Below are 8,844 nucleotides of genomic sequence, written 5' to 3'. Positions count from 1 at the left end.
TGAATTCGGGACCAAGATTTTGAATGAATTATATTATTCGTGAGCGATATATTTTTCTGTATCTCCAAGTACTGTATGTATACCTAAACACCTGGCAACTGCCGCACTAGCAACGCAGATGTAGGGAAGGTCGCTCGCGTTGATTTTGATAAATCGTTGATTTGGCATGGGACTAATTTTACGAACTTTATTTTTTAGCAAATAACAATCAAGGGAATAGAAATCCAGCGGGGATTCGGGTGGACCCCGACCAGCCAGCACCTCCGGGCGTTGAGGCACAGCCTCAATGGCCCGGAGGTGTCAATGTGCGGCTGAGGCCCCCGGTCCCACTCCAACAGCCGGGGGTGGCGTGGGGGGTCACCCCGAATCCCCAACATCCGGGATACCACTGGGGCTACGCGCCGCCCCAGTGGTATGGATCGCGGCAGGCGCCCCAACAGCCCCTAACGCCGGTAAGTAATCTTGTGTTTTCGTACACAATTACGCGTGTGCTTATGCATTTTCTTTGCCTAGATTCCGGAATTGTACGGCGAGCGACAGGGGCTGTTGATGGCGGCCCCTATACAGCCGCCACCGCCGCCAATCCAGTCCCCGACGATGGTGGTTCCGCCTCCCTCACCTGCTGCCGCCTCGGCGGCAAGGCCAGATCGCGCGGCTAGCCCGACGCTTGAGGTACGTCCCCAACTACATATTTGATTGTTTCCAATTTTTTTTTTGCAGTTATTGAAAGAGTCTGTCTAAGAATTAAAAAGTGGTTTAATTGTGTAATTTTCAAAAACTATGCAGAAGCCAGTATAATGTAACGATGACCGTCAGTAGATATCTTCGCGAAGCATACCATATTTTTCTGACACATTTTTATTGCCCAAGGATTTGGGATGTTATACCCTCGCCGCGTGTGAACCGCTGTATACCGTCATTGCCGTGGCGAAACAGTTTTACTTTTCACTGTTTTCGTATTTTATAATTTCATATAGAATAGCTGCTCATCGGTCAAATATGCTCGTGACATTGGATCACAATTATTTGGTTGTTGATAGGAACGGATCACGGAGGCTGTCCGGGTGGCAGTGGCAGCCGCTATGGCCACCGGCGGTCCCGTTCCTCGAGGGGAAGGCAGCCGCCGCAACCGAAACCGCCGCCGTCGAGGAGGTGGTCGGCGAAACCGCAGGGGCGGGAGAGGGAGGGGGGGACCAACTGACTTTTAATTTTTATTAAATATTTTTTTTTTTGTTAATAAAATATAATTTTTCGAAATACTCTCCTTGATCTGGTCAGTACTATTCATCCCACAACTTCCCATAATCCTCCTATTTACGAATCACGTTCAAGAAAACCCTACCGTGCAGCCCGAGGGGGAAATAACTCGGTGAATTGTCGTGCCGATCGGTTTGTGAATTCATTATAATGCACCTGAATTAATGAAAATTAATTGAATTAATACGAAATAACTGAAAACTGAACTACTAAAAGTTCTAACTGAAATAATGAGAATTAACTGAAAAATAAATGAATTCTGGAAAATGAAGTCAAGCTGATTTGAATTAGTTTGGATTCATGCCCGAATTATCTGTTTACTGCGAAATAAAATTAAGATATTACTACGGTAAGCTCTGTGGTGTGTAATCGAGCTCGGTTTTTTTAAAACTTTTCATTTGGATAACGATTAATATCTTTACAAATTTTTAACACAATTGTTTCATGCATTTACTAGAAAATCAGGGTTGAAGTCAGCACTCGTAACACGTATTCCCTATACCGATACAATAAAACGCGAATGTTTTTTTTATATTGTACTTTACCCGTCCGCGTCAATCTGATGGAAAATAAATATCTGGCAGAGAAGAAATGCAGGTAATAATGTTTAAAATATTAGGAATTTTTCATTCATAGCACTTATTGATACACACGTAAAAAGTCCTATATTCATGACAAAATCTCTCGTACGATGGTTGAGGGAATCAATTTTACTTATTGATAAATGTTTTATTTCTGCATTGTTTGGCAATTTCGCCAGATATCATAGATGTTACATAAGTTATTTCGTCATTAGAAAAATTGCTTCATGAAAGTTCCTCATTTGATAGAAATTCACGGAAAACTGTTATTGTTTCACATTCAATAAACTAGAGGGAGGATTATAATATAAACGAGTGGTATTGAATTTCAAAAAAGGAGGGATAGTACTTGGAATCCGAAGAAGTTGATTCCTTCGAGAGTTCTAAATTTCTGTGAAATCTTATAAGATTGGAGTGAATCCGTAGAAAATTGTAACGTCTTCGAACGATTTTTTATGGTTTTTCGTAGCAATTTTCAGTTGGGCGCATGATTGACCGTGCCGGACTTCGATGTACAGCAGTAACACATACCCTGACTTTTCGTAGGTCGTATACGATGCGGAAACCAACCCAAAACTCACTAGCGCATCCGTAACGTATACCACCTACGAGAAGTCACGGTATGTAGTTTGATAACGATTTCTACCAAATGAGTAACTTTCAGGTAATTCGTCTGATGTAAAAAAAAATTTGGTAGCATCATTCAGAACTAGGCGTAATTGACCAATGAAATGAAGCAAATTTTAGTATGAAATCCTTATTTGTTGAGAATTAAAAACAGAAAAAATTGGCAAGCAAATCTTCATCAGAGTTTTAACAAGGATCGGCCCTGTAAAATACTTGCAACGAATCTTGAACCATTGTATGCGGTAATTGTATGTATGTACAGTGACATAGATTTTTTGCGGGATGTATTTCTACTATTGTTAAACACATCCGGTTCAGAAACAATTTCACGTATATATTAGGGTAATCTTTAAAACAGGTTCGGACGATTGTCAACCGCCCCCCCCTCCCCCAAATTTGCTATAAATAAATAAATAATGGTCTGTTCAAGAGCACAATTTTTTATCTCAACCCTGAACCCTCATGCCTATACTTGCGTGTTTTCTGCAATTTTGGTATTAATTTTACTGCCGCATCTAATCTTTCGGTCAATAATCTGTAAGTATGACAATTTTGCGGACATCGATACTACTATTAGATGAGGATATCCGGAGCGTATATGGGGCATTCTATGTCAATTATTCTCCATTTATATCTGCCTTTTCGACGAACAGGAATTAAGGGATAGGTATTTTCGTTTTTGTTAATGATTTTCTATCAAATCCACGAAAAAAGGCAGATTAAAGTGGTGCGTACTCGATGTAGAATGCCCCAAAACCCTTCTATAAAATGAAAAAGAATAATTTTTTTTGCGGAACTACGACTCAAAACGAGAAAAAAAACAGTATGTTATTTTAATATCGGGTTTTGGAAAAGCCATGAGCATTTAAAAAAAAAATTGTGCGAAATTTTGATAAATTTAAGGTGTTCGGATGGGTTGAGACAAAGATCTAAAATATTTCAGAAAGACTGCTTTTGGCAGGTACAAGAAAGTGTAAAATTTTCGATAGAATCGAAATTGGTCGGGGTCACGGGTTGGTCGGTTTCGCATGGAATGTCTCGTTCACATAACAGTCGGGCTACGTGCGATTACGAATAGTTACCGCGATTGTGAACTGATGTTACAATTTCCAAACGATGCCTTATGATATGCACGAATTTCAAAATCTAGCGGTTATTCTGAGTGAGTTGTACATTTTTTCGTATCCACCTGAAAGCCTATGCTCTCGTCGGCACTGCAGATTGCTGCTTTAGCAGAAACATAGGACGTGTGCGTATTACCATGTCGTTTTACCATCTGGTACCGCTTCGGTCGACTACAGCGCTTCTGGAGGTTCAACGTTGAACTAAATTACAGACTTCTCGTGCATCAGAACGGGCTCCTGTCACCTGAAAATCGCCTGCACAAATCGTGACATATTTACAGAAAACGGACTGGTGCTATAGGTTTTCCCGGATTACGTGTGTGTTTTTGTACGTCTGTATCTCCCTGGCAAAAGTGAAAGAAATTCTAATATCGTACAAACGGTGAATATTCAACAAGTCGCTAGCCCGATCGGCCATGTTTGACGCGACGTGATTTTATAGAGTTCATCATTATTTTCATTAGACGTTATCAATAATCTGCGATAGTAGTGACTGTGATACAGACGCACAATTTTATTCAAGCTATCTTTTAAAAATTTTCCCAGTCAGATTCATACCCCCGTTTTATCAGGATTTGTGCGGGCGATTTCCCCGCTTCTGACGTCACGAAATATATATAGGACATGCCAGGTCAGCGGCACCTTAACGAGGCTGCCCGTCCTGATTTCCCGAGCACCGCGGACAATAGGTCGAATAGATGAAGATATAAATTTGAAAAACTGGTAAATTCGAAAAATTAACGACGGAGCCAGGAATCAAACCTGGTATCTAGCGATGCTTTACCGGAGCCTTACTCCACTAGACCACCCAGCCGCCCTAGGTCGAATACATGTCGTCGTATCCGCAATGATAGCAAAAGATCCGCAAAGGGTCCGGACAGCTATTAAGCCGGTGACCGGGACGATGGCAATTCATGCACAAGTTCTCGTCCCACACCTTGTGGCCACGATATTGTACGGCCCGGGGCACGCGCGTGGCCGGCCGGTTAGCCGAGGGGACCGCTCCCCTGTTCGTTCCTCGCGCGGGTCGCTTCGGCGAGGTCGGCCTCGTTGAAGCCGGGCTTCCGCCACCGGGCGGTGCCCCGCTCGACTTGTTTCTCTGAGTCGCGACCGCCATTGCTTTCAACAACTTCTCCTCGAGACCTTGCACCTAGGCCGCGAGCAGCTTCTCTATCGTCTGCGCTACGGTTGACTCGACCCCTGACTCGGTAATGGCGGCTTACCCAGGCTCGCTCCGAGTCGCCGCGGTTTTGGTCCGGCACGCTAATTCGCTAATGAATGAGTCTTTCGGCGTGGGCGGGGGGCGGTAGTGGCAAGACAGCGCGAGGTTTCTTTCCCGCTCCGTGGCGAGATAAATCAATTCGCTACACGTTCGATTTTCCCTTCTACGGAGGACTTCGCGAATTTTGGGTCGCAGGTTCTTAAAAGCCAGATCCAGTCGCTGCTCCATCGTATACGGACGCGGCATCCGCCTCAACAACCCCCGAACGCAGGATAGGTACTCCGTCACCGACTCGACTGGTCCCTGAGTTCGCGACCTAGCCTGATCCTCCACGCGACTTCCTACTGTCCCGTCCCCGAACCACAAGCGCAACGCCGCGCGAAACTCGTCGTACGTGACCCAGCTATCTCTCTCGCCACGCAACCATTCCAAGGCTACGCCCGAGAAGATCATCGTGAGCGAACTCAACACTTCATTTTCGCTCAATTCCGACAGACTTCGCCACTCCTCCGATCGCGTAAGGAAATCCTCGACACTCGGCTCGCCAATCCCCGAGAAATTGAGGTTCCAACCTCGCAAGGCCCTCGGGATGTCACGAATCGTTTCCCGGGTACGCTATTCCATGATTAGATCCCGGGCCCAAGCCGGCAGTGCAGCGGTCGCCATGTCGCGAGGAATTGTGAAGTGGTCGGCCGGTAGCGACCGGAACTCGACCCGCGTAGCTGACGTCCCTGCTACCAGTCGGGTGGAATCCACTAGGGGCTGTTCGTGCACCTGTCGCTGCCCTTGGATTGGGGAGGCCTCTCCCCAGTGCTCCTCGGCACCGCTCGCCATCGAAAACAGCATCGAGTGGAACGGTATCCGCGTCGAAACTTGATACGCGGTCGGCCGCGAGGCGCTACCATACACCGCCGAGGTGGTGATAGCCGCCGAGGCGACGGCTCCGCTCACCACCGTACTCGTCGTTGCTACCGTGGTTAGCCGGGTCGCGATGGTGATATTCACGGGTTCTAACAGCCGCGAATAGCCAGCCCTTCGGGGCTGTTCACGCACCGGTTCTGCAGCGGTCGCTAATTCGGCCAACCCCGCGAAGAGATCCTCGTCCTCGGGTTCCCAAGTGACTGTCAGATCCCCGCGTGCACGCAAGAGGTGTCGCATGAAACGGTCGCGACGTACCAGCAAATTACTGGTGGAATTCACCCTCGCGGTCGCTAATGCTAACTCGAGCTCCTCGCTCGTCATGTCGTACAACCACGCGCCAACGGTTACCTTCGCCATGTTGATTTTACCCACAAAAACAAAGAGCAGAGATGAAATTAAAAGCACGCACAAAAAAAAGAACAGTGATGAGAATAAAAGCACGCGAAAAAAAAAGAACAGTGATGAAAGTAGAAGCACGCAAAATCAAACTATTCGGACCGAAAGACAAAAGCCGTAGGTAGAGTCTGAGCGCAAGCAGGGTATCCAATATGGAGCCTTCCGCGAAACTTGTTGAATTAATTCACTATTATCCACAAGCCACAGCAGAACGTGAGAGAGATGCTTTCTCGTATTAGTGAAATCACCGTTAATATATTAGTGATATCAATATTTGCGAAATAAAAGCGCCAGCAAAAGATATATCGTACGCAAAATGAAACAAAACCGAAAGAAAAACAACAAAAAAAAAAAAAAAAAACACGGGCTGTAAGAAAGAAAAAGAAAAAAAATATTTTCGCGCCAGCAACAAAACAAAAAAAAAATCGACCGCAATGCTGAAATCCGTCGTTGAAACACACAACAAACAAAATAAAAAAAAAAAATTTTCGAAACCGCAGAAGACAAAAGAAAAACAAAACGAAATCAGAAATCAAAAATAATAACAAAAGAAAATGAAAATGACACAAGCAAGAGATGGGCGATAAAGGCAGGCGATTTTATGCCTATTATTAGAAATGGGAGGTGCGGATATACATGAGGTACTTTTTCGTCACCCGGTATATTCGTCAACTCGAAGCCTGACTCGTAAATCGCAAATTTTCGATGTTATTCGCCACCCTATGTATACAGTTTTATTTCCTTGCTACGTATTCACACCTGTCTCGCTGTACTCCAAACGTCAACACGCTTGACGGAAGTGTCTCGCGACCTCTCTCCCCCGTGTTCTCCGAACGCTGTTGCTTTTGTTCGGCGAGCGCTATACGTTGCTAAGTCGAAATTTCCGAAATGCGCAATGCTACTATCTTTCTCAGGAATTTACAGCGGAAATTTTGCGAAAGCCCCACGTCGGGCGCCAATTTGTGACTATCATTTATGCTATCATTGCGGATACGACGACGTGTATTCAACCGATTGTCCGCGGTGCTCGGGAAACCAGGACGGGCAGCCTCGTTAAGTGTCGACGCGGCGCCCCGAATGAAAGGCACCACGACATTGCGTGGCGTCGAGAGGGAAATCGCGACGTGCTCTCCGATGCAGACCATGGAGTTCGGCCAACGCTAGTTTTTGCGGGTATGTATCGGGGGCACATGGGTCAGGGCGTTGTTAGACACCGGCTCGTCGCGAACATTCCTCGGTACGGTCGGACACCAAATCGCGTTACAGTACGGACGACAAGTAAAGTCACCCAGCTGTTCGAGTGTCGTAGTGGCGAATGCATCGGTAGAGGCAATAACCGGAGAGGTAGAGCTTCCGACAACGTTGCTGGGTGTCGCGCATGAGTTTTCGTTGCGGATTATCCCCACCTTAGTTGGAGATTGCGTCCTCGGCATGAATTTTGGAAAAAATTTGGCTTTTCGATTGACGGTGCGCGCGAATCATGGAGGATTGCGAATGTTCCGGAACACGAGGGAAAATTTGAGGAGAGTCGGTCGATCCAAGTTACCGATGTATCAGGTTGTAGCGGCATCGTAGAGCTAGCGGATAGCGAGAATCGCGAATTACAAGAATTCTTAGCAAAGGAATTACCGAAAGTCTCGGGAGACTTGGGCCTCACCCATCTCGCGGAGCACGAAATAGACGTGCAGGGAAGCGCACCTATCAAGCAGCGGTACTATCTCGTATCTCCGAAAGTGCAGGAGGCTATTAACGAGGAGGTGGATCGCATGCTCGCGGATGGAGTAATCGAACCCTCCCAAAGTTCGTGGTCGACGCCAATCGTGATGCTCAAGAAGCCAAACGGGAAATATCGGTTCTGCTTGGACTTCAGAAAAAAAAATAGCGTTTCAAAAAAGGATGCGTACCCGATACCGTTTATGAACGGCATATTGGATAAATTGCGGTCAGCCAAATACATCTTGACTGTAGACTTGAGTCAAGCTTACCGCCATATTCCCTTGACACGCGAGAGTCGCGAAATAACGGCGTTCACGGTCCCAGGTCGCGGATTATTCCAGTTCGTGCGAATGACATACGGGCTTACCGGAGCCCCAGCCTCCTTCCAGCGGTGAATTGACAAATTAATTACTCTAGAGATGGAGCCACATGCCTTCGCATATCTCTACGATATTATTGTAGTGACCACCGGTTTTCGTTTGCACTTAAAATGGCTATCTCGCGTTATCGAACGGATAGTGTTGGCGGGGCTTACCATCAACCCGGAAAAGTGCGAATTCTGTCGTAGCTAAGTCCGGTATCTAGGGTTCAAGGTGAACCAGAACGGCCTACAGGTCGAAGCCGACAAGGTGGAACCTAATCTAGAGTATCCCGCGCCGAAAAATCTACTGCAATTGAGGCGATTTTTGGGTATGGCTTCGTGGTATCGGAAATTCACTCCCGTGTTCGCGAGTGTGGCGGAGCCCCTTACCCGGTTGTTGCGAAAAGATAAGAAATGGGGCTGGGGTAGCGAGCAGGAAACGGCGTTTAAACGAATACAAGCCGCTTTGACGTCGGCTCCGGTTCTAACGTGTCCCGACTTGAAGCATGAGTTCGTCGTGCAGACCGACGGGAGTAGTTTTGGTATTGGCGCCGTCTTGACACAGACTATTGGCGGAATCAAGCATGTGATCGCGTACGCGAGTCGAACCATGTCGGACGCGGAACGTAAGTATTCCAC

The sequence above is a fragment of the Neodiprion virginianus genome, chromosome 1 (genome assembly GCF_021901495.1).
Source record: "Neodiprion virginianus isolate iyNeoVirg1 chromosome 1, iyNeoVirg1.1, whole genome shotgun sequence".
In the NCBI taxonomy this organism is placed as follows: domain Eukaryota; kingdom Metazoa; phylum Arthropoda; class Insecta; order Hymenoptera; family Diprionidae; genus Neodiprion; species Neodiprion virginianus.
This window is presented reverse-complemented; position numbering follows the sequence as displayed.